We start from the raw sequence: 9,303 nt of genomic DNA, 5'->3' as shown, positions 1-9,303 counted from the left end.
TCTATATCAAACGTATGTTGTGGCTATCAGTTCTGTCATCGTATTAGAGAGATTTTACTGTAAAGGGCCAGTAGAGTGAGTTATATCATTTGTGAAGGACACATAATGCTGTGGTGTTTTTGTAAGTCTCACTTCTTCAAGCTCATGTTTTGTGAATGAAATAGGACACCAGTCACCAAAGTAATCAAACAAGGCAAGGCAGCAACATATGAAAAGACAGTGAAGGGCCACTGTGGGTCAAGGTTTTAAAGGGTTTTTCCTTTTAAATGAAATTTAAAAGGAATTAATGAGACTTTTTCCTCTTTTGCTGCCTGTTCTCATGGAGTTCCACCAGGATCCATTCTTGGACTAATCAAGTTATACATGGATTATTTGCCCTTTAATTGCTCAGAGGTCCGCAGCTGATACCTTACATACACAGGTATTTATACCCAATGCTCAACAAGAGAGCTGGCTATTCAAAAGTCACTGCAGACTCGTTAACTCATCATTATCCTAAAACCATAAACCTGACATCTTTTAACAACCCGACAAAGGTGAAAAAGAATCTTGAGAACCTGAATAACTGATGATTCTAGTTTTTAAGAGCTAGTCAATTAGAATTGAGTAATATTAGATACCAACTGCTCCTAGCCGCTGTTAAATGCTTTATAAACTCAGGGAGCTCTTTTTGCACTTATCTCACTGTGCTACAAGCTGCACTCGGTCAGATGTGACAAAGCTAAAACCATTATACACTGTTTACAATCAGTCTGGGAAAATTCTTTAGCCGTCATTATTCAAAAGTAGACCCTACAGTTTCCTTTGTTTTGCAGATAGGGGCCTGATGTATAAATCAAATAATGATCTTGTGTCACCAACACTTAAACAATATGTGTCGACCTGCAGAGACAGTGCCAGGGCAGGGCATCAGTCAGAGGTGACTGCTCGATTAAAAAAGCTAAACAAAACAGCTTTTAGACAATCAGTATTCTCAGTCACAGAAGCAAAAAATAATGAATATGTCGCAATATCTGATGTGCTAAATCAGAAAAATGGTCAGTTGCTTTCTTTTAAAATATTATTCTTATCATTTAAAACTGGCTAAAGCAAACTAATTTGAACACAGACAGCATGCAGCGTTGATAGTCTTGGAACAATGTTGTGATGAGGAATCTTGATGGAGACTGACAGGGGGAAAGAGTCAAACAGATATGGATGACAAGTGATTTTAATTTGCAAGTTTTAGCTTTGAGTGTTGATTTTGATTTCTGACAGACACACACTGCATATTCCACTCCCATAAAAAGGTGGGGAAATCGCTGTCGATTGACATTTCATTCAACTGTTTTATCTCCCCTCTTCCAAAGAGGAGGCTTTATTTAAGTTAAGCCCGAGCGGTGTCACAGCAGAACAGGGTAACATGTTTGTTTTCCCCACTTTAGAAGACATTTGAAATACTGCACCAGCTAAACGCGTCTCCACAGTAAAATAATTGCCTCCTTTGCAGATCTGGCAATTCGCTATGATAGGGTCTGGTGAATTGTAAGCCATTACGGTCGCATAGCATCTCTGGCATTTGAGCGTGAGGCCAAATGTAAATAACTGATGACTGGCGGTGATACACGGTTATGTCAGGCTCCATTGCAGTGTAGCTGGAGGTCATCCAGCCTGGCAAGCATTGTTCATCATCCACTGTATTTGCGTTGTTACGGCGGGAGATTGAATTCATTGCATTTTATTTGTCAAATGCATTTCATCTCACCACACTATGAACCTAATAATGCATACAGCAATGCAGCAGGCTGTAGATGTGGCATGGCACAGAGTGTTAAGTATTACTGCACCAAACAAGATTCTCTTAAGAACTAACAGGATGTCTGTTCTTTCACAGCTTTTGTCTTGGGTAGTTTTTCCCCAACAGCATCTCCTCTGTTATCAACACCAGCTGAGTTCAAGTTAAGATTCTCTTCATTTGTTTGATACAGAGTATATACAAATTAACAAATACATAAAAACTACAGTGTACATACAGAAATTTCAAATTTGGGGTAAACCAGTTTACAATACTCGCAATATATGACAGGAGCATGTGCTGTAACCACGTCCATCAGTCTCATAGAAGACACATCAAGTTGTTTACTAATGCACAGTGTATCTGATGACTCTGTAGAATCTTCACAGGCCTTATTTTTTATCACTGCAATGCTTTCCCCACACCCTGAAGGATTTCCCCAACACGGCTCTATCTATATTGAGTTTGTAGTGTATATTTTTTCACAATTTAGACTTCAGCCACACATAGGGGATAGAAGTTAAATATATAACACAAGAAGCACTAACTGTAGATACAAAGGAAGAAGACTGTTGGGGAAAAGGTTACAATTGTTAGGAACAAAAGGCCTGCAGACTGTGACAAGTGATATATATTCTAAGTATTTCAGTTATTAAAGTAATACTACTGCATGCTATTTGTTATTATTTAATTACAGAGAGCATTCATATTATTGCTACACAACAAAAAACTGAAGGTGTTGAGGAACTTTTAATAACCAAACAGTAAAGATCTGTTTGCAATTTTGTATGTGCTGGATGTGAATCTTAGCTACAGAGCTTGGAGCTATTGTCCGGAAGAACTGAAGAAATTTATTTTAATATTTGCATGAATTAGGATGTTGGAGTTGGGAAGAGGACTTTAACAACACTGTCATTGATGCTGGTAGAATGTGTCTGAGGGATAGTTGCAGGGGAAAGGACAGCGGGATGGAGAGGACGGACTGTTGAACTGTGTAAAAGTCTCTCTCTGCTGGAAACAATGTTAATGATGTTATGTTGCAGAATGGAGTGCTGTTCCCAATTTTTGCAATAAAGTGTTCTCTCTTTTGGTTTAAAAACATGTTTCAACTGCCTTGTGCATCTCTTCCTGTTAAGGTACATGTTTTCTAACAACGTGCACGGCAGAGATTCTGGGGTTCAACAGTCTTATTGCATATATTAACTCAAATATGTTATCTGATCAAAACCTTCCCCAATACCATCATATGCTGAAAATCTTTTGTTTGCATTGTTTTCTGACTCTCATCTAAAACGGCCAAAGCGGGGACCTGAACAGGATGAAATATTCTGCTCCCTGGGAGAATTAATGCAGTGCATTAGTCCAACAATATGACCACACATGAATGGCTATCAGGCCCCTGTGTGTGTCTGATCATCAAAAGAAATATTAGCCGAGCTATTCAGCCTCCACCGTTGAATGGAATCTAATATGCCTGCAAGACCTTTGTATAATAATGTGAGGTGAGCATGTGTGAGGAAGAGACACAGGACTGTGCAGTAGAGAAAGAGGCTAGAATTCATATGCACACTACAATATTTGATCAAATGATATCATGTTGAACAGCAAACAATGGCCGTCTGTGCCATAAAGCCTGCAGCGGTACAACTGCTGGTCTTTAGTCTGAGTAGCTGCATGTTACGTCCATGTTAATGCAGCCAGAAAAAAACATGGACTAATAAAAAGGGTTTATATTGGTTGAAGTGCTCAAATTTTAGAATCCACTACAGTAGATTCCCCTTTGTGTTAATAATATGAAAACCCTGGGGATTCATTGGTTTGAAAAGAGAAAACAAACAAAGGTAAGAACTCCTATCAGAGCCTGTCAATATGTTTTAAATCACTTTATATTCAATACAAACAATGTTCTTTATCAAATCATGGAGTAATAGCAGCTACAATATTTTGAAGACAGCTTGGCTGCTTCATAATACTGATGCTCTTCTTTCAACAACTCTTTATAGCTCGGTTAATGATATTGACTGATATCACTGACATATCGTTTTGTGTGTTTATGTTTGCCGATACGCACCAGTATGAAAACGTTGATCTTTGAGAGTGAATGAAGAAACGATGTGCATTCATGTTTAAATCTCACATTAAAGATTTATTTTACGTTCTATATATTTGGTTGTATTTGTGTTAGCTTTTTCTTTTTACTCATACATAATAAATTCAAACTGTAAAATATCAAGCCTCAATTACATTTCCTCGTCGTAACACCTTAGGAATCATTGGCATTTTTTATTTAAATGAAATATGTAAAGTCGCCCACTAGGAATGAGATCATGGTAGTTGTTTTTCCATTTCTTTCCCCATAATCTACTTGGGTCATTGTGTTGTTGTGTTTTTCCTGTCTCATATGGTTTGCTCCAGAATAGCAGAGACGGAGTAAGCTACGGGTAAAAAGGATATGACCCAATATAAGGCAACCAAAATAAAATCCACTTACCTCGAATAAAATCTGAGATTTCTCTCTCTGGGTTTAAACATTGTTGGAAACAGTTTGGATGATGTATATGTTAGTATTCAGTGTTGGGATTGGCCTTCTAAAATCCATATTGGTCGAGCTCTACTGTTTCCCACATCACAATATTTAGTTAGATGGCTTGTTATTTCGAGAAATCCCATTAGAGAAGATAGTCTGATGGAAGCAGGATTCAAAAGTTGGCTAGCTTTTTTGTTTGACCTCCTGCCAGAAGTCATCAGTTTGTCCTGCCTGTTGCAGTTTTAAGTTAAATGAAAACAGCCTTTTCTTTGAGCATCAATGTGCTGTGATTTATTAGTTAATAAGCAAACTGCCTTTGGAACAACATAAATTATCAATTGGTCCATTTACCAACCATATGCTGGCTAATACAGAATGGAAGTTTATTGAGAATATTGATTCTTGTAAGATTAAATCACCATCTCATAGGAAGCAGCAGAGAACAAAACACAGTGTCAGACTGAATAATGGAGTGGTAATGAAATGACTCAATATAAATATCAGACTTCTCCATTGTAGGAAGAACAACTGACTTTTATCTGTGCCTGCGTTCAGATTTCATGAGGAAATTAGGTTATTAGTCACAGTTACACACCAAACCATGTTATCTAAAGATGCCTGATCACTGCCTCCCTTATCTTTTCATATTGGCAAATAACAAATGGGCCCAGTTTCCTTAAAGTGCTGGCCTAAACAAAATCACATGCACTTCAGATAATTAAAACACCCTACTCTGTGATCGCTGTGTACACCACGCTCCCTATAACATGACAAATTCTGCCCTCCACAAGCAAATTTAATTGATGACACTGCAGCACAGCAGCGCACTTTCATAACTATACTTACTTCATGAGAGTCTTTGTTCTCTCCGTGCTCATATCCCCAGGTGCCTAAAGAGCACGGGCCACACCTGAGGAGTTTGGAGCTCAAGTGTTTCCCAGGTAATTATTCTCTCAATGAAAACAGAACCATGCAGCAGAATACACCAGCCAACGCCTTTACTAAATTTACATATTGTATTAAACCCACATAGCAAAATTGCTTTGGCCCAGATTTGGCCTACACTGTCGCACTGTCACACTCTGTCATCCGGCCCACATGCCGTGTGGAAGGTTGGCTCTTCCACTCCTGTTTGCCAGATCTGGGCCAAATGTAAATCATTGCAATACTGAAAGTCTACCATACTGTATGTGCTTAAGGGAGCTCCAATTTGTTTTGTGCTATTTAGGCCATAATCACCATTCACCACATGGGCCACTTTTGGTTCACATCCAGGCTACACCTTGCCCAGAGCATCGCATGTTTGCCAATAAAGGCCAAGGTTTGTTTTGGGATATTTGGGCCACTTTTGCTCTTTTACAAGATGACCACTTCAGGCTCTGAGCTACAAGAAGGCCAGAATTGTCACATCATTGCTTGAAGTGGCCCACATCCGTATGCCATCTGGGAAAGAAAATAGGTAAATTGTTCATGAACAGAACAACTCAAAATCCAATGGAAACATTGTCGAGATATTACACAAATGACTATAACCTTGTTTAACCAACAGAAAAACTATTATCTGCAAAGTCTAGCTCATCTAACTTTTTGGGTCCATACCTTCTATAGGTACCAGGTAAAGAATCAGTAATCCACCAGAGACAAAACCTTTACTGCTCGTGTTCCAATGCAGATGGGATTTAAAAAAAATGTGAAGATGACAGTGATGTATAGTCTATTTGCTGTTGGGAGCACTGGTACATTTTGTGGTGTGTGCGTGCGTGTGTGTGTGTGTGTGTGTGTGTGTGTGTGTGCTGCCTTCACTAAGTATTCTACTGCTCCACTTTTGGAATCCTATCCCACTGTTAGTGTGATTGTAGGGGTTGATATCAAAACTACTCGCTGCAGACTGATCTGTGATGCATGTGTTGCTCCACATTACCTCAAATTATGACCTTTCCCAAAATGTAACAGGGGCGATGGAAGGAGCCAAGAGAGAGGACAGGGATGTAGTAGCAGCATGCTGTGATATGGCATTCTGAAGGCCCTTTCTCTCGGTGTATGTGTGTATATATGTGGTGTGTGTGTGTGTGTGTGTGTGTGTGTGTGCGTGCGAGTGCCAATGCAAGGCGTTTATCAATGAAGTCTCTTCTATCTTTGGTTTTTGACACGTTTGAAAAAAGAAGCAGTTACCCTCATTGGCTTCATCCACTCTTCTCCATCACAGTATTTTTTTCATTATTAAACTCAGCACTGTCAAAAAGGTCTGCAAAGTAGAATGAAATAAGTGGCCATGAATCATAAAGCCTGCACAGAGTTCTGTAACCCACTGTAATAAAGTATAATGATGCACTCCAAACTCGAGGTCAGAAAGATTCTGCCGTGCAGTAAACTGCATCGCCCTCCCCTTTAACTTCACTTAATCCTTCTGATGTTCACCAACTTCGTGTCCACATCTTGTTCAACTCGTGTCTAAGGCAACGCACGTTATCACCGATAGGACCTTTCTCTTGTGATGTCAGTGATACCTAAAAGGATTTGACATTGAAACGATAAAATAGTGCATGCACATCATAATAGAGTAGAGTGGTTTGTGCATTAATGACTAAAACAGAGAGGATGTTGTGAGTCACAGAAGTGATTTTAGTTGCTAAATGAGAGGCACTATTCAACTTTAATGTGCGCTTTTTTCCAAGTTCATCCAAAACAGGCACCAGATGTGAAGCAGCAATTACCACTGACACATTAGAGAATCAGTGAAGCTATGACTTACAGATTTGTGAAGGTAGCAAGTCACGTTGGACAATAATGGCCTTTCCTAAAAACCAAATATATTCATAATTACAGAAGCATTAAAACCAAGCTGCACTGGGTGGGAGATTTAGAGGAGCTGAGCATAACACTCCTTGTAAATGTGACAGTGAGATTAACCCTCGTCTTTTGTGTAAAAAATCATCGCCCACTAGCTGTGTTAATAAAAATCTGTGTGGGCCAGAAGCAGTTTACTGACATCATGCTATGTTACACGATTGAGGTATTATTAATATTTGAGTTTCCTTTCCCTGATGTTTGATAAATTATATATTTGCAAAGTTAGTCAATGCATCTTAAGTAAGTGAACTTATTTACTTTACTTCTCAGTGAGCTGTAAGAGGCACAGCCTGGTGAGGTCGTTACTCTCTGGCTCGCTGCAGATGCTCTGTGGATCATTCCCAGCTTAACTCGCCTGTGGCGAAGCCTGGAAGTTGTAAAGAGCTGAGCTCTGACCAGCTGTTGGCCTCCTGGCAGGATTCTCATTACTCACAGTGCAGGTGTCCCGTTACCCACAATGCAATGGGACAAGCAAAATCGCATGCCACTCGATTCCGCAGTGTATCGACCACTACATATGGCAGAAGTGCAGAGATATGAGTTCACTTCATACGCTACATGCTAGCATTTAATTAGGAAGCACACTGGGAGCCAATTAAATCAATGTGAAGACAAGTCCAGTGATGAAATTCCTTCATGAGAGGACGAATATCACACTGTAACCGAAAAGCTGAAAACAACCATCAAGTTTTTACCATCTTCTTAGAGGGGCATACCTTTTGATTTCAGCTGTAGCTGGTGGCCTTTCCGCGACGGGCACTTCTCAGCAGTCAGACAGACCTCGGTCAACCCCCCCACCCCCCCACTGAGCTACTGACACAGACTGGATCTAATTCTATGAGAAACACGGTGGCGTATGTTTATAATGTGAAACAAACCCTATGACCCTGCTACCAGACATTATTTATTAATAAATAAAGCTCAGCGAGGTAATCACAGACACAATTGTACAAGTCATTTCTATTGGACACAGCCGCTGACCCACAGGACATGAATACGGTAAACAGAAACTTTACTGAATGTTAATGGAATTCATAGAGACGATGAATGTGCGGCAGGGAAATGTTATTTGTATACAACATAGAGTTTGCATGGTTGAGCGCACATGTCAATCAATTCCCACTTTGGAGACTGGTGAAAGGAGCAGTGTGAGAGACACTCAGTTCCCCACTTTGGGGACGTATCATTCGGGCATGGTATTTAAAAATTAATTTACTAATTACTAGATAGCCTCTAAGTAATCAAGTATCAATTTTGTCTAGTACCCGTGGACCTTCAATTAATCCCACATTAAAGCCTTGATGATTTCAGTGGCTGAACAGATAACGTATAGTAAAATGATGCTGAAGCCTGGCTACAGTTTTGTTTGGTTGTTTGCAAAAACAAGAAGTAAACCAGTTGTATAATTTGATGAATGATTTGAGCTAAATGTTGCAGAGAGATATTGTGTAAGCCATATTCAAGATCATCCGTTTGCAATATGGGTCTATGAATAATGTACGAGTAGTACTGTTGTTTACTTCTAGCAGTACTACAGTATGTTTTAGGAAATATTATACATACAGTTTAAGTGCAATCCAACTGCATGTTTGAGACCATAGCGGTATGTGCAGCAGTTTGGTTCGCCCATTTTGTGAATAATGAATTGCAATCAGCCCGCTAATTATGCTCTGAAATATTCCCAGGTTTTTGCCTAATAGGCCCCCTAATGCATTTGTTTGGGGTGAAAACAAAACAACAAATGACACATAAAACAAGGGGTGTGAAATAAATAAACATGTCCAAATGGTCCATGGAAGAAATAACAGATCTCTGCCAGTAATGATTGCACACACACATCCAGCAGAGAGTCTGAAGACGAGACATTAAGCAAATAGTGAGACAGCAGAAGATTAGACTTTTCATCTCATCCTCAAAACTATTTACTTGTGCAACTTTTGTGTTATGTTCACTGTGGGATGTCAACACTTGGCTATGAATCAGGTTTTGTACATGTGCTGCGGTGCTGGAAATGATCTGAACGTGAAACAAACAAACATGTGTATATTTAATCAGAACTGAACAAGCAGTTGTTTCGACCGTGAAGCTAGCATTAGAGTTTTTCTGCACTGCCACAGACACGACATCACTGTATGTTCTCTCTTGCTTCATT

Source organism: Limanda limanda, chromosome 8 (assembly GCF_963576545.1).
Source record: "Limanda limanda chromosome 8, fLimLim1.1, whole genome shotgun sequence".
Lineage (NCBI taxonomy): Eukaryota > Metazoa > Chordata > Actinopteri > Pleuronectiformes > Pleuronectidae > Limanda > Limanda limanda.
This window is presented reverse-complemented; position numbering follows the sequence as displayed.